Source organism: Elephantulus edwardii, unplaced genomic scaffold, assembly GCF_000299155.1.
Source record: "Elephantulus edwardii isolate Elephantulus edwardi_28Jun2011 unplaced genomic scaffold, EleEdw1.0 scaffold00102, whole genome shotgun sequence".
NCBI lineage: Eukaryota > Metazoa > Chordata > Mammalia > Macroscelidea > Macroscelididae > Elephantulus > Elephantulus edwardii.
In genome coordinates, this window is record NW_006399852.1 from 1,283,726 (window position 1) to 1,308,697 (window position 24,972).

The 24,972-nt window shown below is 41.0% G+C and overlaps 1 protein-coding gene across 1 annotated transcript in view; it reads right to left on the reverse strand.

Annotated features, from left to right (window-relative positions):
- UST (uronyl-2-sulfotransferase) overlaps positions 1-24,972 on the reverse strand; it is a 484,633-nt gene that overhangs the window by 23,464 nt on the left and 436,197 nt on the right. The window lies entirely within an intron of this gene.

Below are 24,972 nucleotides of genomic sequence, written 5' to 3' on the forward strand. Positions count from 1 at the left end.
AAAAAGTGCTCATGTTAGAGAAACTAATTTGAAGCTCTAACTTTTCAAACATCATGACAAGTGATAAGTACAATAAAAGTTGGTTCATACTGAGAAAAAAATTATAATGTATTGAGCTTTTAAAAAATCCTCTTATTTATCATAATCATAAGACTCAAAGAGTGAGTCAGCGGTGAGCCTTAAGAACCAACAATCTGGTGCTCTTTTTGGAATGTTAAACATGATAGAACCCCAATAAGCCCTTGCAGGACTTTGAATGAAGTAGCTTTTCATGGAGCCTGACATATAGATAAGTGAGCTCCCTAACCTTCTGCCTGAGCGTTACCAAGTAAGGTTAAGAAGAAGTGCAACTTAAATAATCATTCCCAAGCCAGACAAGTGTGAAATGAGGGTCCAAAGATGCTGTCAATTCTCCTGGGAGAGTGTGCAATGTTCTTTAAAACTACTTCCCCGTCACAACATTAAGATTTATTGAAACAATAATTTCTCTTCCAGAGTATAGCATTGTGGGACATAGAATTTCTATGTATTTTTAAAAATAATTTTTTATTTTATATTGGTTTACTTACAAAGTTCATATACTTATATTTACTTTCTCTGATCAACCTGCAGTATTCTATGGGTTATAGTCTCAGGGACATGTAAACTAACAGTTCTACCTCCTCTACCCTGGAAATGTCAGCTTTCTATTTAAAAGCAAGGTCAAATCCATTTTCCTTTAAGCAAAGCCTTAAGAAAGAATTGTTGTTGCTCTTAGGTACCTTCAGGTTGAATATAACTCATATCAACCCTATGAACAGCAAGTCTGAACCCAGTCGTGTCCTATGTCATTTTCATCTCTGACACATTTGAGCCCATTGCTGCAGTTACTTTGTCAATCCATCTTGCTGAGGTGTCTTCTTTCGATTGGTGGTGACCGTCCATCTTTCCAAGTATGATGTCCTTTTCAAGAAATAGCTTCTCCCAGAAACAGTGTGTTCAAAATATGTGAGATGATTCACCATTCTTGCAAAGGAGAACTCTGGATGATGCACTTTCTCCTAGACATATCTGTTTGTTCTTTGGCAGTCCGTGGGGTATTCAGTACTCTTCTCAAAGCCATCAATTCTTTTCCCATCATTCTTATTCACTGTCCAGCTCTCAGATGCATAGTAAGTGATTGAAAAGAGCATGACCAGAACCACGGACACCTTAGTCTTCAAACTAACACGAGAGGATAGACTTTCAACTTGTCTAATTGAATGAGAAGTTTATTTGTGTACTTAAGGAGAGTTGTTTGAAATGGACAAGCTAAGGCACGTGGATGACAGGGGACTATGCCAGACGACTGCATCAATTATTTAAAGAACAGCAGCAAACCCTTGACATAACATTTCAATAGTATAACAATGGTCCACAAGGTTTATAAATGTAACATGAGAAGAAAAAAAATGTAATTCTTCAAAAACATTTTTTAAACATTTGTACAATGTAGACTAGTTTTGTAAAAGGCAGTAGGTGCAAGAAGTTGCTATCTGCTAGGAGAAGATGTTTAGTGAATAGGGCAGATGTTTAGTGACTGGGGCAGTCACTCCACAAAAAAGAGATGGTGAAAGAGGCAGAAGTGTCCTTACTAACGTAGAAGAGTTAGATGGAGAGAACGGTTCTCAAGTATGAAAAAGAAAAGTAGGGGCTGATATGGGCTACGTTTAAGTTGACTACAGACTATAAATGAAAGTGGTCACAGGAAAGAGACTTCAAGCTGACTTGGAGTTTGCAAGGTTGCCCAGAAGGCAGAAGACCTATGGCCAAGCCAGACTTCTATTTCCTAACAGAAACTTTTTTTAAAAATGGTGAGAAATATGTATCCAATAAAACATCTGTCATTTCAACTTTTTTTTTTATATAAGTATATGTGAGAGCCATGGTCTTCTCAATCACCTGCTACGTATCAGAGCTGGACAATGACTGAAGATGACAGAAGAATGGATAGATACCTTGAAGAGTACTGAACTCTCCAGGGACTTTCAAAAGAATTAATGGATGTGTCTTGGATAAAATAGAGCCAGAGTGCTCCTTGGAGGCAAAACTGGTGAAGTTTCATCTCACATACTCTGGACATGTTGCTAGGAGAGCTTATTCCTTAGAAAGCGACACTATGATTGCAAAGATAGAGGGTCAGTGAAGGAGAGGAAGACCCCAGTGAGATGGAAGTGATTGTAGCAATGGGTTCAAGTGGGTCAGAGGTGATAAGGAAGGTGCAGGATAAGACAGGGTTCAGAGCCGTAGTTCAGTATGTTCTCGGTATGACCATGAGTCACATTCAACTCAAAGGCACCTCACAACAGGTAAGGGAGTGCTAGTGGCACATGGTTAAACCCTTGGTGCCAAGTCAGTAGTTCTAATCTACTCCCTGCTTCACTGGATAGAGAAAGATGAGGCCGTGTGCTTAGCATTACAATCCCAATGGAGGGTCACCAGGAGTTGGAATCAACCCGAGAGCAGTGGGTTTTATATGTAAAGGAGCCTTGGTAGTGCAGGGTTACGGGCCTGAATATCCACCAAAAGGTTGGTGATGTGAACTCACTCAGCAGCTCCATAGGAGAGAACTGATGAGCCTCCCCCTTAAAGATGGCAGCCGAGAAAAGTGCTACTCCAGAACACAGGGTCTCTGTGAGTTCAAGTGGACTTGGCAGCACCCAGCAACAATAGCAATGCGTGAATATGAATTATGGTCATGTGTCTCTCAGCCATCCCCACTGTCTGCTTCCAAATGTTTCCATCACCCTGAACAGACGCTCAGTGTTTTGGGGACAGACTTTCAGTGCAATGTTAGCCTGACATGGAGCTGCACACCAAGCTTCTTAGATATCACTGAGGGTAAGGCAGGAGAGAGTTAGAAAGAACCAAACTACTGATGCCAGAAGCCATGCATTTATTGTTGTTGTTGTTATGTGCTGTCAAGTCACCTGTGACCCATGCCGACCCTATGTACGTACAGCAGCTCTGAACCCTGCTCTGTCCTGAGCCAGTCTCACTAATTCTGACACACTGACACCCATTGCCTCAGTTACTGTATCTATCCATCTTATCTAGGGTCTTCCTCTTCTGTGCTGTCCCTCCTCCCTTCTGAGCATGACATCCTTCTCCAAGGACTGGTCTCACCCGGCCACATTCCCAAAGTATGTGAGATGGCACTTCAAAATCCTAGCCTCCAAGGAGAAACTGGGTTTCACCCTCTCCAAGACAGACCTATTTGTTTTCTTGGTGGTCCATGGTATGTACAAGACTCTTCTCCAGCACCACAATTTGAAGGCACCAATTTTTCTTCTGTCATCCTTAGTCACTGTTCAGCTCTCTGATGCAGAACAAGTTAATAACACAGACCATAGCCTGGATTAGGCGCACCTTAGTCTCTATACTGACATCTTTGCTTTTCAGTACTCTGGAGAGGTTCCTCGCATCAGATGTTCATTGATTAGAAACGAAAAAGCAAGGATTATCACTTTTCTCAAGACCACAGGCTCCTAGATACCACTGGGTTCTGTTGGATTGGTTAACTTTAGAAACGACTTTAAAGACAGATAGGGGTGCAACAATAAGTGATTTTTTTTAAGTGAACTAGGGTGGAGCTAGGGAGGAAAATATGCAACTGTGAATAAATGAAAATCCAAATTTTCTGTAAACTTTTGTTAAAATCACAACAAAAAGGGAAAAAAATGATAGGTAGGGGAAAGAACAGGTAGAAAGGGAAAGCTGCCTAGCATCCAAGGGATTCTTCACCAATTTGTTGGAGGGCCGGAGCACCATAGATGCTAGAAAGGGAAAAAGCAACCGACTGAGAAGCTGGAACCCATTACATTTGAGTTTTACTGGGGCATGAAATGAAGTTTCATGATGTTCTGAAACAACAACAACTCAACTGCACAAAATTGGATAAGGAAATGGGTATTAAATCCATCCCATATTTTCCTCACATTTTGGCTGAATAATAGAAGCTGATTAGTTATGTCACAATCCTCTTCTTCAAATTCTTCACAGTTAAAGAAACATTTTGAAATTTCTAGTTGCTCCCACATTCCAGGACCAGCAGATACACACAGGCTGGTTGATTTATGGCTTTTGGTTAACCTTTACTCTCCAATAGCTTTCACGTGATGATTTATTTACTCCGTCTGTGCTGAGGTAACCGCTTGCCCGGACTGTACTCAATTCTTACAGCTCAGCATGTGAGGGACTGCATCCCATAACCTCCTCCCTTAAGTTTCTGGGAAAACTGTGGGTCCCGAGGCTGACAAACTGGGAGTCCTGGTTTCAATGTTGAGATATCTCTGCTTCTTCACCACTTCTCATTTTGAGAAAAGAGAAACTACGGACAATTTCCAGGCCACTGAATAACAAAGAATTCCTCGTCCTTGCCAAAGACTTGTTATTTCAAGTCTCCATGGTCCTGCCTCTCTTTTCTCTTGTCTTAACTGCCCAGCTTCTTTCATTACATAACGCATCCAATCCATTCCACGTAAAACAGCAAATTACTTTCAAATTCATTAGTTTTCCTATTTAGTACCCGTGTCCTCTTTGCCCTCAGCATACAAGAGGGACCCAGTGTCTGGAATCACAAGAGATTGTAAAGACTATGCTCATGTGTACATAGCATCCCTTCGCTTTGTGTTCTAGAAGATGATGTGAGTGGAAATCAAGGAGACAGATGTCCCTCATTTCAACATTTTAAACCATATCTACTTATGAAGTTTAACTCTCCTTTAGTGTCATTTAACACAATCATCCTGCCTTGGGTTTGGTTGTGCTAATAAAATTTAGGCTTGACTTCTTGCTCTTTAGAGAGATTTCTTGTCATCCTGTGTTGTTTTTTTTTTTTTTGTTTGTTTGTTGCCTGAGCATTTGGAGCTCAGTACCTTGTCTTCTCCGCCCATTTTGTTCTCACAAGAGTTCAAATCATCAGATGGAAAGCTGTTGGGCATAGCGGAGATGGGTGAGTACAAGGGAGAGAGCCCCTTCTGCTCTCAAACTGTGCTGGTTTCTTAAGCAGTGTAGCTGACTCATGACAACAGTCATACTTCCTCTTTCCCATGGGGAGAAGCATATGATCAAGAGCCAGGAGTTCTGAAGGAAGAAGTCCAAGCTGCACTGAAGGGACTGGCAAAATAATAAGGCCCCAGGAACTGGTGAGATACCAGTTGAAGTGTTTCAGGAAACAGATGCAACCCTGGATGTGCTTACCAATCTCTGCCAACAATATGGAAGACAGTTACTTGGCCAACTGACTGGAAGAGATCTATATTTGTTCCAATTCCCCCCAAAAAGGTTATACAACAGAATGTGGAAATTATAGAATGATATAATTAATCTAATATGTGAGTACAATCTTGATGACAATATGCAACTTCCAGAAATTCAAGCTAGATTCAGAAGAGGTCATGGCATAAGGGATACCATTGCTGATGTTAGGTGAATCTTGGCTGAAAGCACAGAATGCCAGAAAGATATTTAATTGTGTTTTTTTAACTATGCAAAGGCACTTGACTGAGTGGATTATAACAAATTATGGCTAACAGTAAAAAGAATTAAAATTTCAAAACACTTAATTGTGCTCAAGTGAAACCTATACAAAGACCAAGAAGTAGTTGTCTAAACAGAGTAGCAGAACATGGCATTTAAAATCAGGAAAAGTGTGTGTCAGGGTTGTATCATTTCTTGATATTTATTTAATCTATATGCTGAGCAAGTTCAAAAGCTAAACTAGATGAAGATGGCATCAGGATTGAATGAAGACTCATCAACAGCCTGTGTTATGCAAATAACATAACCTTAACTTGCAGAAAGTGAAAAAAGACTTGAAGCACTTTCTGAAGAAGATTAAAGATGAGAGCTTTCAATATGGGTTACATCTCATCATTAAGAAAACAAAAATCCTCAACAGTAAATAAATAGGCAACATCATGGTAGATGGAGAAAAGATTGAAATTGTCAACTATTTCAATGTACCTGGATCCTCAATCAACACCCATGGTAGCAGCTTTTAAGAAATTAAAAGGGGTGTTACATTAGGGAAATCTGCTTTCAAAGATCTCTCCAAAGGTCTAACGAGCAAAGATGTCAGTTTAAAGACGAAGGTGCATTTGATCCAAGCCATGGTATTTTCAACTGCTACCTTTTCATTGGAAAGCTGGACAATAAACAAAGATGACAGAAGAAGAATCGATGCCTTTGAGTTGTGTTGTTGGTGGAGTACTGGATATCCCAAGGACTGTCAAAATAATCAACAGTTAGGTCTTGTAGGAAGTGAAGGCAGACTGCTCCTTACACACAAGGATGATGACACTTAGGATTGTCTCACTTGGCTTGGGCGGATTTTCAGGAAGAACCAGGCCTTGGGGAGAGAATTCATGCTGGGAAAGAATAGAGGAGTATTAAAGACCCTCAATGAGATGGATTGACACAATGACTTCCACAATAGGCTTGGGTATATCAGAGACCATACGGATGGCACAGGATATGGCAAGGTTCACATCTATTTTCACAGGTTTGCTATAAGTTATAGTTGACTTGATGGGACCTAACAACAGCAACAACACATCCCTCAGTGGTCATGGCCAGCCAGCCTGATAATCTTGAGTCAATGTCCCTGGCTGCCATGACCAACCATCCAGAATTGACACCAGACATGGACTTCAGTCTTGTGATATTTGGCAGACAGAATGTATTGACAGAACCACACACAGATGATTCTCAAATGTCTTTAAATAAACCTCTTCTCTTCTCTTCTCTCCTCTCCTCTCCTCTCCTCTCCTCTTCTCTTCTCTTCTCTCTTCTCTCCATAAGTTAAAGACCCTTGGTAGTGCAATAGTTAAGAATATACTGCTACTTAAAAGATGGTAGCTCAAACTTATTCAGTGGTCCTGTGAGGTAAAGTCCTGAGATTATGCTCCCATAAAGATTAATTTTAAAAGCCCAAAGAAATAAAATCCACTGCCATTAAGAAGATACTGACTCCTAGCAATGCAGGAGGGTAGAGTAGAACTGCCTTGTAGGGTTTCCAAGGCGGAAAACTGTTTCAGGAATAGACTATTTCAGCTTTCTCCCATAGAAGGACTGGTGGGTTTTGAACCACTGACCTTTTAGTTAGTGGTTGAATACTCACCCATAAAGAGTACAGTCTAGAAAACTCTACAGGGCAATTTTACAGCACTGTGATTACTGTAAGTTGAAAATCAACTTGACAACACTCAACAACAAGGAAAAGTTAGTGTTTGAGACTGAACAAATAACTGAAATTTATGTTCTGTGCCGTCAAGTCACAACTGACTCATAGTTGACCCTTTAGAGGGTTTTCAGAGGGTATAAATCGCACAGGAGGAGACTGGCAACTTTGTCCCAAGGAGCAGTTGGTGGATCCAAACTGCCTGCCTTTGTGTTGGCAACACAGCTCCTTAGACACTAGGCTCCAGCACTCCCTGATATTTATTTAGAATGAGGAAATTCCTTTTAAATTCCATGTAACATCCATCCATTATCTCAGCTTCTGATCAGATCAATATATGAACAACTACTTTCCTATTGTGTGAAAAATATTAGTGAAATTAATTGACACGCAAGTTTACACCTCATAGGAAAATATGTAATTTCTACAAATGCTGTGGAAAGGTCACCTCACATGTGCTCTGGTCTACAGACACAAAGGTGTGGACCAAGGAGATGGTAAGAGTGCTTTAAAAATGTTAACAGAAAGAAAGATATGACCCTGAGCACAGTAAGGAGTGTTGAAAAGATTACTGATACTCAGACTTTAATCTTTAATCTAAATGGTACTAAAAAATATCACACAGAAGATAATTTCCTATCCTCTTCCTAAGGGGCAGTTGGCATGGTGACAAGACTCCTTTCCCACTAGGCCACCTGAGCTTCAGAAACAGACTGTTGCTGTTACGTATTGTTAAGTCAAAACCAACTCATAGCTGATTTTCCAGGGGGTTTTTCAGAGGCAGTAATTCACACAGAAGGAGATCTTTATCTCACAGAGCAGATGGGGATTTGAACTGCATACCCTTGTACAACTCCTCATCATCAGGCCACCTTATACCATGAACAGATGGGTTGTGTGCTGTCAAGTCAGAGGTGACCCTCTAGAGTGGGTTTTCAGAGGCAGTAAAGCATGCAGGAAGAGATTTCCCTTCTTTTTACCATGGAACAGCTGGTGTCTTTGAAATTGCAGTGCAGCTTAATACCACTAGGCCCCCAGAGCTGCCATACGCTGACTGTTGTTGTTGTTGTTATGTACCATCAAGTCACCTGCTACTCATAGCCACCCTATCTATGTACAACAGCCCTAAACCGTGTTCTATCCTGTGCCAAAATTATTGTCTCTGACATACCTACTCCCATTACCTCAGTCACTGAAATCAATCCATCTCATCAAGGGTCTTCCTCTCTTGTGCTGTCCCTTCACCCTCCCAAGCATGATGTCTTGCTCCAACATCATGATAGATAGTGAAGAGATTGAGATTGTTAACAGCTTTAATTTGCTTGGCTCTACAATTAACACTCTTGGTACCAGTAGCCAGGAAATCAAAAGATGAATTGCATTGGGAAAGTCTGCTTTCAGAGACCTCTCCCAAGTACTGAAGAGCAATAATGTCAGCCTGGAGACTTAAGATGTGCCTGATTCAGGACATGATCTTTGCAATTACTTGCGATGCATCAGAAAGCTGGACAATGACTAGGGATGATAGAAGGAGAATTGCTGTCTTTGAGCTGTGGTGCTGGAGAAGACTAGTGAATATACCATGGAATGCTAGGAGAACAAGTTCATCCTAAAGAGGGTGAGACCAGACTGCTCCTTGGACACAAGGATTCTGAAGCTTTGTCATTAACAGATTGTTGTTGTTGTTGTTGTTTAATGCCGTAGAGTTGTAGATGACTCATAGCGACCCTATGAATGAACAGCCTGAGCACTGTTCGTACATAGAGTTTCCAGAGGCAAGCCATTTTGGAAGTGGATGGCGCTCCTGCTTCCAGGTTTGATTTAGTCGGGAAGCTCCAGCCAACACTGTCCACCATGGGTGCCCATTACCACGACTGGCACATCACTGTCACAGGCTTCAGCATCACAGCAACCACGAGTTACCTCTGTACAGCAATGCACAGACTAGTGCTATACCACCTAGAAGAATGTTTGACAGGAAGACAATTTGCGGTCCTCGGGCCCTTTGGGCTTAAAGGCCGCCTCCTGGTTCAAACCCTAGGCCCAGGCTGGCTAGCCTCACTCCAGGGACAGAGCAAACCTGCACGTCAAACACATTCCCGGAAAAGCAGTCCACTCCAAAGCTTGCCACGATTCCTGCACTCCCACCACCAGGCTCCTGCCTTCTGGCAAGGAAAGCTTCCCACGGGCCTGTGAAGGTGCCAGCCAAACCAGGAACAACATGGCCGCTTCCTTCCCAGATTCCTTCGGCTTAAGGCCGCCTTCTGGTTCAAACCCTAGAATAAAATATGTATTAAACTAAGTTCTCCAATTCATAGCCATGTTTATTTCTAGTGAAATACGTTTTTTTTTTTTAAAAAAAACACCTTTAAAAATGAATGTCAGTCAAGGCCAATGTCAGAACAGAATTCCCAGAGACATTGTTCTACATATACTTTGGTGAACAGGAACTGGAGTCTTAACAACTTGTGAGCAGGCATCTAAAGTGTAACTTGTGATTTCTCCTTTCTGGGCCAAAGAAGAGAATAAAGCATAAAGATGTGTCAAAACAAGAAATGACTAGTCCAAAGGCTATATGATATATGATATAGGCTATATGAATAGGCTGTATGAATCTCACATCCATAACTGAGACCAGAGGAACTAGACGGTGCCTGTCTAGCACTGTTCCTCATTCTAAGAGACCACAGCAGAAGATCTTGAATAAGGTGGGCAAACAATATGGATAAAAACTCAAAAGCACAAAAATAGCCAGCCTTATTGGTTCAACAGAGACTAATGGAACTCTCAAGATTATGTCTAACCTTTAGCCACTTTTCAAATGCAGAATAAAACTCCTTGTTTTGGCTCAACTTCCAGCCAAATAATAGATAAGCCTATTGTTGTTGTTATGTGCCATAGAGTCAACTATGACTCATAGTAACCCTAGGCACAAGAGCTCTGACATCTGCTCTAAACCGATCTTATTGTCTCTGACACACCTACCCTCATTACTCCAGATATTGCGTCAATCCATCTCATCTGGGGTCCTCCTCTCCTGCACTGTCCCTCGACCCTTCCAAGTGTGGTATCATTCTTCAAAGACTGGTCCCTCCCGGCTACATGTCAAAAGTATGTGAGCCAGAGACACAAAATCCTTGCCTCCAAGGAGCAGCTTGATTTCACTCTCTCTAGGACAGACCTGTTAGTTGGCTTGGCAGTCCATGGACTGTTCAACACTTTTCTCCAGCACAACAATTCAAAGGCATCAATTCCTTATCTCTCATCCTTGGTCATTGTCCAGCTCTCTGACGCACAACAAGTAATTGCAAAGACTATGGGCCTGGATCAGGTGCACCCTAGTCTCTATATTGCCATCTTTGTTCTTCAGCACTCTGGAGAAGTCCTTGAAAGCAGTTTTTCTTAATGCAATTAACCTCTTGATTTCCTGACATCTGATGACAAAAGTGTTGAATGTGGAACTTAGCAAGCTGAAATTGTTAACCATCTCAATCTCTTCTCTGTCTATCATGATGCTGCCAATTGGCCCAGTGGTGAGAATATTAATTTTCTTGATGCTAAACTTCAATCCATAAGCAATAACACCAATAAGACACTTACTTCTCAGAATAAGCAACCATTTAAGATCAAAAGGGCAGGAGCATATGCCCTGGGATAGAGCTTAGAAGGCAGGAAGAGATAATGAGAATCATAAGAGAAAGTGGGACTATATGGTTATAACAAGGGTATTGTTACCACTGTGTAAGAAAAATTGAATGAAAAACCAATTTTCTTCGTGAAATTTATGCAAATCACTATATTTATTCTTTTACATTGGTTTATGTACAAAGTTCATAAACTTTGTATGTATTATTTTTCACACTGGCTCTTTCCCGTTCCCTTTACCCCTTCCTCCATCCATTTATCAAATCACCATTTTCAAAAAAGAAAATGAATGTTACTTAATGCCCACTCACTATAAATTTCACAAAGAACAGCCCACAAAGGATGATTCATTCTCAACAACTAGAGTAATGTTCTAAGACCCCAAGAAAGCCTTTAAAGAAATGTTCTGTTTTCATGGTTTAGTTCCTATGATAAATCATGTACTCTAAGAATTTTGAAGCCTTCAACAGACATTTGTGCCAAGTAGACTGGAAAAGATTCCCATTTTTGCTGTGCTATTTTAGAAAAATAAACGGGTTTCCTTGGATTGTTTGCTTTCTTAAATTCCATTCCCTGATTCATGAAAATCTTTATGAAAGCCAGAGCTCTTGACACGGCTGAAACAAGTGGCTTGACTGTGAACCAGGCTGAGACTCTGGAAGAACTTTATTAACACAGTCAATGTTAGTAGTTTAACTATGAACATTCTTTCATCTAGAAAGGGATAGAGCAAAGGAACACAATTTGAGTATCAATGACTGTCTTCTCAACTGAACTGGTAAGGTTTCCAGAAAGATTGGCTATAAAGAAGGAAGAGGAACTAAATTTTCCAGAATCCTTGGTCTTATTTTGCAGGAGCCCTGGAGGTGTAGTTCCTGGGGAGCTGTGCTGCTAACCCCAAAAGTGGTACCTCTCTGGTGGTTCAAATCCATCAGCAGTACCTCAGAAAAAGATGGGCAATCTTCCCCGTGTGGTTTACAGTCTGAAAACCAACTCAAGGGCCAGCTATGAGCTGGTTCTGACTCAATAGTACTAAGTTTTTGAATGAGATCTTTTTGACTGTTCTATTTCCGTCCTAATGGTCATGATGTAGATTTTGCCCTTTATATGAAGGGGCCACAAACAGAGAGGGTAAGAGTAGACAACTGGGAGTTGCCCATGACGGGGCTTGAGAGCTGGGGCTGCCTCTTAACCAGCTTACTGAGCTAGGAAAGTGAGGGATCCTCTCTAAATTCTGTTTACGCATCTATAATTCACCTTTCATTAGGTCAGTTCTGACTTGTGCTGACTTTATGACTAACCCAATGTCCTCGAGTCAGAAGCAATTCATAGCTGACCCTCCAATGGGATTCAGAGGCAGTACAATCACACAGGAGGAGAATGCTCATCTTTTCCCTGGAGGGCAGCTGGTGTGTTTGAACTGTCTGCCTTTGGATTGATATCACCCACTCTCTACCCGTGATGCTACACTAATCCTACAGAGTGACTCCATAGCATTTCCAAGGCTGAAAACTTAACAGAAGCAGAGTGCCACCTCGTTCTCCCAGGGAGCAGCTGTGAGGTTCAAACTGCTAACTTTTCGGTTAGTAGCCAGGTGCTTAATCACGGTGCCACCAAGCTTCAGTGAAAAAAAGAAACACAATAAATAGTCCTTATGCCACAGAGTTGTTGCTAGGGTTAGACTAATACTAAAGGGCTTAACCAAGCGCCTGCTGGCACACAGTAATCCCCAGTGCATGTTAGCGAGGACAGAAACAACAACAGTTTTATTATCCTTCTCAAAACATGCTCCTTTGCAACATCAGTAATTTGCCACTGAAACAGAACAATGCTGATCTCCCTTGAAGCACAAAAACTTGAGTTGCCAAAGTTAATTAAAACTTAGTGGGTAGATGACACTTTAAAGAATTATAGACTTCAAAACGCTCCGCTTTTCAAAACTTTTAACAGTTGGTAATTCACTGTCTCGTGTACCCTTTCAGAGAGACCTTCCCCACCAGTATCATCAGCGTTGTTATTTTTGTTAGGTGCATTGAATCATTTCTGACTCACAGTGACCCTGTGTATAATAGACTGGAATATCCCCTCGTCCTGAACCATCCTCAAAGTTCTTTGTTATATACTTGAGCTCACTGCTACAGGTAATGTGTCAATTCATCTCATTGGAGGCCCTCCTCTTTTATGGTGACCCTCTATTTTTTGGTTGTGTTGTTATGTGCCATCGAGTCACCAGCAGCTCCTAGTACTGCCCTGTCCTGAGCCAGTCTCATTTACCCCCATTCCCCCAAACACTGTATCAATCCATCTCATCTGGGGTCTTTCTCTTCTGCACTGTCCCTCCACCCTTCCAAGTATGATATCCTTCTCCAAGGATTGTTCCCTCTTGGTCATGTGCCCAAGCTATGAGAGACGGAGCTTCAAAATCCTAGCCTCCAAGGAAAAACTTGATTTCACTCTCTCCAAGACAGATCTATTCATTTTCTTGGTGGTCCATGGTATGTTCAAGACTCTTCCCCAGCACCACGACTCAAAGGTATCAATGTTTTTTCTGTCATCCTTAGTCATTGTCCAGCTCTCTGATGCATAGCAAATGATTGCAAAGACCACGGCCTGTAGCAGATACACCTTAGTCTCTAGACTGACATCGTTGCTGCCCAGTACTCTAGAAAGGTTCTGTCAGCAGATTTACCTAATGCAATTCATCTTTTGATTTCCTAACTGCTGGGGCCAAGAATGTTGATTGTGGAGCTGAGCAAGCTGTAATTGCTAACAAGTTCAATCTCTTCTCCATCTGTCACGGTGCTGCCAGTTGACCCAGAAGTGAGAATCTTTGTCTTCTTCATGCTGAGCTTGAATCCACATTGAAGACTGCAGTCCTTGATCTTCTGCAGTGAGTGCTTCAGGTCCTCCTCAGTTTCAGCAAGCAAGGTTATGCCATCTGCATAACGTAGGCTGTTGATGAGTCTTCCTCCAGTTCTGATGCCACATTCTTCTTCATAAAGCCCAGCTTCTTGAATGATCTGTTCTGCATATAGATGGAAAGCATGGATACGGGACTCATCCCTGATGCCCACCTTTTCTGATTTTGAGCCATGCGGTGTTTCCCTGCTCTATTCTGAGAACTGCTTCCTGGTCCAAGTATATGTTTCAAATAAGCACAATCAAGTGTTCTGGCATTCCCATTCTCCTCAAGGTTAATCACAATTTGTTGTGACCCACATAGTGCAGTCAATGAAACACAGATAGATATCGCTCTGGTACTCTCGGCTTTCTGCCAAGATTCATTTGATATTTGCAATACTGTCTCTAGTGCCACGGCCAATTCTAAACCCAGCTTGTATTTCTGATAATTCTCTGTCAGTGAACTGTCCTACTGGTTTCTGGATTATCTTCAGCAGCAGGCTTTTGCTTGTTTGTGATATGAGTGATATGGTACATTAATTCCCACACTCTATTAGGTCACTTTGTTTTGGAATGAGAATAAATATAAATCTCTTCCAGTCAGTTGGCCAGGTAGTTGTCCTCCAGATTTCTTGGCACAATATGGTTGAGCACCTTCAGGGCAGTGTTGTCTGTTGAAATATGTCATATGGTATTCCATCAATTCCTGGGGGTTTATTTTTTGTCAAGTCCTTCAGAGCAGCCTGAACTTCCTCCTTCATCACCATTGCCTCTTGTTCATATGTTGTTTCTTGAAATTCTTCTGTGTCAGCCAATTCTTTCTGGTACAGTGACGCTGTATACTCCTTTCTTAATACTTCCTATAACATTCAATAGCCCATAGCATTCTTAAGTATTGCAACTTGCAGAATGGAATATCCCATCATTCTGAACCATCCTCAAAGTCTTCACTATGCTTGCGCTCACTGTTACAGGCACTGTGTCAACCCATCTTATTGGAGGTCTTCCTCTTTTTAGTGACCCTCTATTTTCCCAAGCATTATATCCTTATCTAGGAATTGGTCCCTCCTGATAGCACATTCCAAGTAAGTAAGATGAAGTTTCTCTTCTAAGTAGTATTCTGATTATAAGTATTCCAAGAGCACTTGGTTTGGTCTCCTGGTGTTCTCAAAGAACCTCTTGAAATAAAATACAATCTAGGCACTTGCTGTATAATACTTTGTTGTTAAGTTTTTAAGTGCTGCTGAGTTGTAGTTGACTCATTGTGACCTTATGAACGAAAGACCTGAACACTTGTGTAGCTTTCATCGTTTCTCCAGGTTCATAGAGTTTCTGGAGGCAAGCTATTTCAGAAGCGGATGCCACTCCTGCTTCCAAGCTTGTTTTGATCAGGAAGCTCCATCAAACACTGTCCACCATGAGTCACCATTATCGCATATGATGCATCAGTGTCACAGGTTTAGCTTCACAGCGACCATGAGTTACCTCTGTACAGCAAATGGACAGACAGTGCTATACCACTTAGAAGAATGTTTTAAAAAATGTTTAAATGTTTAAAAATTTTTAAAAAGCCCTAAAAATCCTAAATCCTAATACTAAAATAATACTTTAATAAAGTAAAAAACATTTTCCCCCACTCTGTATAGTTCTATTCTCTTTAGGTATTGTGTACCGTCATGTGGGAACTGACCCATAATTGACCCTCCAGTGGGTTTTCAGAGGCAGTCGATCATAAAGGAGGATATGTCCCAGCTTCCTCCTATGGAACAGTGGATGGATTCAAACCATGTGCCTTTGGGTCGGCAGTACAATTCCTTACCAGTAACCCAGTATAGAGCTCCCTTATTTGAGTGTTGTTATGAGCCATCAAGTTGTAACTGACTCAAAGTTGATCCTCCAGAGGGTTTTCAGAGGCTGTAAATCACATGGGAGGAGATTAGCCAACCTTTTGCAGAGAAGTCACAAGCCTCTGTGATTGTAGTGCAGCCTTTTACCACTGGGCCACCAAAGGATCTTTAAAATTATTAGTATGCCTCAGTCCAACACGATTATTGTGTGGGCTTTGAGTGTTTTCCAACCTGAGGGGGCTCATTGTCTCACAGCATTATACTGAAAAATATTTGAAAAGGATTTTCACTGGATAATTTTTTGAAAGGTGATCACCAATCCTTTCTTTCTAGTCTCTTTAGTCTAGAAGCTCCACTGAGACATGTTCCCCACGGGTGACAGTGAACATATTTGGAATACTGGTGTCAATAGTTTTCAGCATCAGAGCAATAGGTAAGTCCCCATGGATAGACAGGTGGTGGAGTCAAACAAAAAGTGCCAGTAACATTGCTGAGAACGGGAATTCCAGGACATTTACTTGTGATCATGTGAGACTTGTACACAAACAAAGCGGCAGCTGTTCAGATAGAATAAGAAAGCAGGGTGTTTGGTGTCAGAAACTGTGAGCCTGTCCTATTACCAAGCGCATTCACTCTGTATGCCGAGCAAATAATCTGAGAAGCTGGACTAACAGAGCACCAGGATGGGAGGAAAATTCGTCAGCAGCCTAAGATATGCAGATGACACAACCATGCTTGCTGAAAGTGAAGAGGATTCGAAGCTTACTGATGACCATCAAAGACCCCTGTCTTCAGCATGGAGAAGGTCTTAACAGAAAGAAACAAAAACTCCCACAACTGACTCAGTAAGCAACATAACGACAGACAGGAGAAAAGCCTGATGTTGTCAAGAATTGATTTCATTGTACTTGGGGCCACAATCAACATCAGTGGAAGCAGTAGTCAAGAGAGGAAATGATGGCAAAAAGCCTCTTTAAAATGGTAAAAGGCAAAAATGTCACTTTTGTGATTAAGGTGTGCCTGATCTGACCATGGTATTTTCAGTCACTTTACACACGTGAAATGTGGACAATGAATAAGGAAGGCTGAAGATAAACTGATCCATATGAATTATACATTGGCAAGAAATAAATACCATGGACTTCCAGAACAGGGAACAAATACATCTCACAAGAAGTACAGCTAGAATGCTCCTTAGAGGCGAGGAGGGGAGGCTTCATCTCATGCTTTGGGCATGTTTTCAGGAGGCACCAGTGCCTCGAGAGGGAGCAGAAGCTCAGTGAAAAAATGGTCAGACCCTCAATGTGATGGATTAACATGCTGTGTACACAATGAGCTCAGATGTGGAAATGATTGTGAGGAAGACATAGGATTGGGCAGTGTTTCTGTTGTACTTGAGGCCACGATGAGCCAGCTTGGACTGGCCAGGATTAACAAATAACCAGGTCTTTAATATGTTTTGCACAAATTTTTTTAAAAATAAAAAGCAAGACTAAACTTCTGTTAACCATGGATGGAACAGTTATGGTTAATGTACATCGTCGTCATCATCATCATCATCATCAAAAATCCACAGTTTTTATCTTTGCAACTTAATTTTGAAGGAGAATTGCAAATGTACGTTATTGAAAAACCACCCCCAGGCTAGAACTTTGCTTCTGAATGCTGCTGGTGTTTGCTGTTCCAGAAGGATCCTTGCAGTGAGGAAAAATCAACAGGCCGTGACATGCAAGCATTCCTTCAGAACTGTTCCCTGGACTGTGAAGGGGGTGAGCAGGATATGCAGTGTCTTCACCTACCAAGCAATAAATCAGTGACTTCAAGAAAGCATGGCATGAAGATTTTACTAGGTGCTACTTGTAGTCACTCAATTAAACACTAATAAAGGGTGCATATAATTAAGCCTTGGTGTCTAATACGAAGATAGGGGCACCATTCACATCTGGTTTGACTAAATGGTAGTACTGACACTTTATCTTAATATTCCAGTGACTTGTGGGGAGAGGAGGAACTTCAGCTCCTGGAGAGCTAAGCCTCACTCTGTTTTCACATGGAGAAGAGTTAGGTTGCCCAGTAGCAATGATCTATATGAGCCACCCTCAAGTAATTCAATTCAATTTGGTTAAGTACTTGCCTACTGCCCACAACTGGTCAAGAAAATCAATTTGTGCCCTTTGGGTGCTTACACCATAATTTACAAGCAGGATGAAAATTAAAAACCTATTAAATAAGTAGAGTTAAATCCTGAGTAACAGAATGTTAGTATTTCAGGGCAAGTAACTCACATCTCACAGCTTCTCCTTCACCAGACTCTCCCCTACTGTTTATTATTTGTCCCTTTTACAGATAACAGTAATTTAATTGGCAATAAGCAGAAATAATGATCTCATTATGATGTGCATTTCTTAGATTATTTGTAACATTAGATGCATCTTTCAAAATATTTATTGTACATTTATATTTTTCTCAATTTTAGTGTTTCATAGTGATTTATGTTAATGAATATTCTTATCTCTTTCACATTTCAAGATAGAAATGTCAACTCTTTTATATTATATCAACCACCTATTCATCATATATTTCAAATATTTTTGTCAAGTAAGTATGTCTTTAAACATACTACCAAAGGTGGGTGATTTTAATCTGTGGCCCTCAGGCCTGGTTTTAATTGTTTTTGGTAAAACATTCTTGTAAGTGGCATAGCACTGTTCTGTACATTGCTATACAGAGGGAGCTTGTGGTTGCTGTGAAGCTGAACACTGTGACACTGATGTGTCAAATGTTATAATGGTTACCCATGGTGGACAGTGTTTGGTGGGGCTCCCGGATTAAAATAAGCTTGGAAGCAGGAGTGGCAGCCACTTCCGAAATAGCCTGCTTCTGCAAAATCTATGAACTTGGAGAAAGGATGAAAATGATAAAAGTGTTCAGGTCTTTCGTTCATAGGGTTGCTATGAGTTGTCTATGGCTCGACAGCACATAAAAACAACAACAAACATACTGCCATTAGATTTACTTTGTAAATGGATTTTATTATCTTTCTCACTCATTTTTTTACTTCATCATCACAAAAAGAGTCACTATATTTTATTCTAGTTCTTTCACATATTTATTTTGTATTAGCTTTTATTTTTAAAAATTTGGCTCTCTAATCCATCAGGAATTTAAGGCCCCTGGAGAATGATGTGTGTCTATATTTTTTTTATTCTAAAGATTAACCAACTATCGTCACACCTTTATTAACTCTTCTAATCACAAGGAACTCTGGTTAAATGCTTTCTATGTTCAGCTGCTACTAGAAAAGGTGATGGTTTGTTTTTTTTTTTTATCATTAACCTTTTTTTGGAGGTTTTCCCCGCCCCATGCCACCCTCCTAGATCATTAATGTTTTTGAAACTTTGCTAAACAGATACTTGTTTATATGGGTAGTGCAAATGACAAGATAAAATAACAAAGTTTGATAAGCTTATCCAGGTGAAAAGGTGATGGTTTAAACCCATCGGGCTGTTCCAGAAATAAAAAGAACAAGCAATCTGCTCCAGTGAAAATTTTTAATTTTTTTAAACTCTTTTTTTCCCCCCAAGATGAACTCTAGAATCACTTAAAACTTGAAGAAATTATTTCAATTATATCTTACTTTGAGGAAAAATAGCATTTCTGTAATAATGTGCATTCTCATACATGAACATGAATTTCCTTTCAGTCAATCTGTAGTTTGTGTTTCTTGTCACTCCCTCAGTCAAGTTCGCTCCCCACATTTTAAGTAGAAATTGTAGAAGTCTCACAAGAGCTAGCCCTGTTGATGAAAAAATTCTGAGCTTATTTAAGGCAAACCAAACACACTGGTGTCAACTTGAGTCTGACTAATGGTAGTTTTCGAAGCTGTAAATCTTTATGGTCTGTGTGGAAGGAGAGGCCGCCATCTCTCAGCTGGTGGATTAGAGTTGCTGACCGTTGAGTGAGAAGCCCAACATTTAACCCACTCCACACAAATGCTGTAGGAATAAGGGAGCACAAAAGATTTAATTTCAGAAGGGAAAGAGAACATTGGAAAAATTTTTTCCATACTTTACTATGAAAATATTTCCTTAAACTGACTAATGACTCAGCATTGAGAATCCTAGTTTTAGTACATTACAAAATTGTGGGCTGTGACCACAGGACCATTCTGAAGATGCTCCTTAACTTTTCTTCAAAATTCCAATGCTAATCTGGTATTCTCAAAAACCCACTGACATCAAGTCAGTTCCCTCTCACTGAGTGGAACTCCCCTGTAAGGTCACCAAGACTGTAACTCCTTCTGGAAGTCACCTGCCCCATCATTCTCCCACCGAGCAGCTGGTGGGCTTGAACCACTGACCTTTTAGTTAGCAGCAGAGCGCATGGTGTCACTCTTGCCTCTCAGCATTAGAAATCTTTCTTACACTTCTAGTGGGCTATCTTATTCCAATTCAAATACAAGTGGAAATAAAGCCTGGCTTTAATTTACCTCTGAAATAAGCTGTGTATATATTCTTATTCTGGGTTTTTATTAAAAACAAACTAGAAGAGCAAGTGAGAATGCGCCACAGGATGTGGTCAGTCAAGTTCATGTGTTTGCTGCGACCTCAACATTTGCATTAGAAAACAACTGCACTACTGGCCTCAAAGTTAACCTTTCAAAATAACTCACAAGGAAAAAAATTCTTTCTTAACTCCAAACAGAGGCACTTGCAAGGGGTCAAAGTCGTCCAGACCAAACCGGTTGTTATCACATTGATTCCGTGTCCTGGTGACCCCAGGTGGTTCAGAGGAGAACTGCTCCCAATAGTTTCCACGCCCCTGAAAGCCATGTATACTGAACCCAGTGCTGTCTAGTCAGAACCGACTCACAGCTGACTCTCCATTGGCTGAGGCTCTAAATCAGATGGCTCAGCATTTCCTGTCTCCCGAAGAGCCACAGGTGAATTTGAACCACCGAAGAGGTGTGACCTTTAGATTAGCAATGTAACTCCCTAGGGATGGTGCTGCCAGATCTCGCTTTATCTCAACCTAAAGGAAACAGTGATCCTCACCACTGAACCAATAAGGAGCGTCATGATAGACATAGAAAATACTGATCTTCCTGAGATACCTCTGAGCAGATTGGTAGAAGCTGCGCTGCAATCCCGAAAGTTCGAATCCACCAGTTGCTTTGAGGGAAAGGAATGAGCAATCTCCCCCCTCCCACCGTGTAATTTACTGAAACCCCATTGGAGTCAGCTCTGACTTGAGGGAACATAACAATAACAAACAAAAAAATCAGCTCACCCCAAAACCCCCAAACCAAACAAATAAGAAAAAGAAAAAAAAACATATTAAACCCCCATTGTGTCCAATGTTTCTTCATAGGGTTGTTGGGGGTATATATATTTATAAGGACACATTTATTTATGTCCATGCTTCTCCTGCAAAGTGCCTGGCAGTCTAATCCCTGACCTTTTGGTTAGCACCTGCTGTATTACACACTGGCCACTCAGACCCATAAGCACTAAATGGACAATTGCACAAGCACCAGTAAGATGAGAGCATCGCGATCCAGAAGGCCGTACTTGACCAAGTGGCCACGGCGCTCAGACCAGCATTCAGACAGACTTTGAATGATTGTATTGGTCTCTGTTTTGAAAATCAAAGATTGACCTGATTTGACCACATAGGAAACGTCCCTATGAGAGACTGAACAGGAAGAATCCCTTGAAATTCTGATTAGAAAACGGTTTGTGAACTATGCATGTCCATGAGCACATCCTCTTCATAAGCCTCAGAACATCTCTTCTTACATAAGAGGAAACAGAGGCTCAGAGAGGTTAGTGAATGCTCTCAAGGTGGAGTTCATGCCCAAGTCCATGGACTCCAAATGTCACACATCAGGAAAGGAAGTGACAACTTCAGAGAAGTCATCTTTATGAAAAAATAAAAAAGATGTTAGCTTCCAAATGGATGGTCATGCATATGGTGACATGAAGTTGCCTAGCTGACCCGCTGGGCTGCTTGAGGGCAGTGGGGGGCTCGGGGGTGTGTGTGGTCTTTATACTGCCTACGGAACGAAGTCTCTGAGTGGCTCCCATCACTCTTCCTGAACACAGGTGAAACCATGCTCGTTCACCAGCAGACCCTTCCAGGAAATAAGATTCCAGCCTCCAGGAATGAGTTTAGGATGATTGGGTTGGAGCGTGTATGGATTTAAAGAGGAAATCACTTTCTCATTTTCTGTTGAACATTCCTTGACTGGCCCCTGACAGAAACAATAGCTGTTGGCAGATATAGGCCTGATATCCAAGAATATTTCCTTGGGATGCTGGGTGAAGGTTCTAGAATGCCTTCAAGCAGGCTTTCTAGAGAAGGGTTCTTTTTAGGTTTAATTTAAAAAGGCTTCAAATTTCCAAATTAAGATGACTGGTAAAATGGTGTAACTACTGGATAAATTGTTGTTGGTGGAGGAACAGCACAAGAGAGGAAGACCCTGGATGAGACGGATTGACTGATGACTAAGTTTATGGGGGTAGGTGTGTCAGAGACAATGAGGTTGGCTCAGGATAGAGCAGGGTCAGAGCTGCTGTATGTAGGGTCGCTGTGAGTTGTAAGACTTGATGGCACAGAAGAAGAACAATAACAACAACATTCTGCTGAGTTGGAACTGATCCATAGCTGACCTTCTCACAGGTTTTCAGAGGCAGTTAATCACATAGGAGGCCAATGTCCACACTTCTCCAATAGAGCAGCTGGTGGATTTGAACCACGTGCCTTTGGGATTGCAGTGTGATTCTTTACCACTAGACCACCAGAGCTCAAAGTACTGCCCTTTAAATAAATAAAACATGAATCCTAAAAAGGTGATGAAAGAAAACAGACATAGAAGGGCCTACTCTGCTCCTAAAGACCTAGCTACTTTCTGTTTGCTAAGGTTTGTTGTTGTTGTTGTTGTTTTTACTGTGTTGTTATTTGAGTAAACGTTTACAGTACAAATTCGTTTTCCATTCCATTTTGTTTCAAGACACTGATTGCAGATCCTACAGTGCAACAGCTCTCTTCCCACTTCCTTCTTATGATTCTCATTTCTACTTGTCCTTTCCTGTCCCTTCTTGTGAATGTTTGCTAGACTGAATTTAAGTTCTGTCTTTCAGCCCCAGAAGAGAGCTGTTCGTATGACAATAATGCATCTGAATCATTTGGGGCTTCCAGGCTTGGCACACCCTCAGCCTGTAAGCCCACACTTTGGAGTCTTTTTCTGTACACTGAGAACTGCTCTTGGAGAGTACCATCTTTCTCCTTGTTGCCTGTCCTGTGTCAAGCAGAGACAGGGACACAGTTAGTGCTGACAAACATGTCTGGTAAACTTAGTTAGTTGAATCTGTGAACCAAGCAGCCCTTCCTATTAAGTCTCCGGAGCATATCTTCAGTCAAAATAAACAACTAAACAAAATGAGTGGATATTTTTTTTGGGGGGGGGGAAATAAAGAACATATGACCACCCATCAAAAGAAATCAGTTTCATAACAATAGATGAACTTCAAACACACACGTCCCTAAATAGCTAATGTTATCCTTCAACAATCAAAAGGCTAGTCATCGCATACCAACAAAGAAGTTTATCTTTTGCTTTTCAAAGAGAGGAGCGAACTGGGGGAAGGGGGGTAAAGAAAAAAGTGTGACAATGATTGAATGAAAATCCAAAACCTCTGTAAATGTTAATTAAAATTAATAAAACAAATTTTTTTTTAGTGTAAAAAAAAAGGCTAGCCACATACCACGGCCTAAACATCACCTCCTGGAATTCCATTTCAGAATTTCTAAATATCTCTGAATCTGAAAACAGCACCAGATTGTAAAAATGAGCAGGACACCATAATAAAAATGCTACTTCTAACCAGACAGCATCTGACACCCTGTTAACGGGACAGTCACTCTTTCAGAAATGTGTGCACGCACTAGGAGAGAAGAATCCTTTTCAATTTTGTGACACAAACAAAACACTGAGTCTTGGCCTTTTTCTTTTGGGTGGATTCGTGTTTTGCACTTGTTTCCTGTCCCTGATTCATTTGATATCCAAAATACATGTTACTGGAAGCAATCTTGGTGATTTGTGCCCAAAATACTAAACTACTGTGCATATTATTAAACAAACTCAAAAATGACTTGGATCTTTGTAAAGGACTCTCCAGATGGGTTCCTGCCTTGATTCAGCTGGGCTCAGCAGTCCTGTCTCTGGTGGTGTTAAGTTGGAGCCACAGGAATGGGGCAGATGTCATCTCACCAAGAAAATCCATGGTGCCTGCCCTCTATAATACTGAACTCTACCTAGAATGAGTATGGATTCTACTGCATATAAAAACAACCACAACATAGACAAAGATATCTACATCACAAGACCATCTGCCCCCATCACCTAAAAAAAAAAAAAAAAAGCAAAGTGTAGAAACACAGAAAGTACAGATGTCACAACCGTCAGAACACAGCAAGCTGTTCAGATTAGCACTTGGATTTCACATTTCATCATTGGTACTGAGGGGAAAAGGGGGGAACAGAGCATATGACCACCGTGCTGTAATAAAAGCCACACATGAGCTACCGTATGTCAACAGCAGTCAGATAATGACAATGGATTTTTAAAAAAAGAAAACATCCTAACCTTTTTTTCATTGACATTGTGAAAGTATATGCTAATATTTCTTGAGGATTAAGAACAAGTAGAAATCTTGGGTTGAACAGAGGGAACTGTTTAGCAGAACCCTCACGAAAATGATTTCAATTTTATGAGGACTTAAGTTACAGCTTTTGAATCTGGACCATTAAAACCAATTCTTCAGCCAAAAATGTATTTGGGATTTAACATTTTTCTTTTAGAAAAACATCTTAAAAGTGACGTACCCTAGTCACTGGAAGACTGTGAAACTATTTTAACAATATGATGGGGCCTACGTTCAACCAAAGCAAAGTTAATAATAATATGGTCCCAGATCAAGACTAATAACACATGTGGTTTGGTATCTACTTATAGACACTCTGGGAGTTGTGTGGTCTTTCTTGGTCACCACTGGAGCTGATTTGGACTGGAGGAGAGTAAACTAATCCTGCATGGCTGATGCCAGGAGCCCACTCATATACCATATTATACTTAGGCAAACAATCTCCTAAGTTATAATGTGGAAATCTAGAAGTGTGGCAGAGCCAAAGGTCCCCCTGAGCAAACACAAGACTGCGTCACCATTTGGAGCGTCAGCATTAAATTCTGGCTCCAAAGATGATGGCCAGTTCCAGTCTGCCAGCCCATTTCTTCCGACCAAGGGTTGGCCAGCACCTCTCCTCACCATTCTTTGTTCAGGTCCCACCTGCCCCTCCCAAGGCTCACAGCCAGTGAGC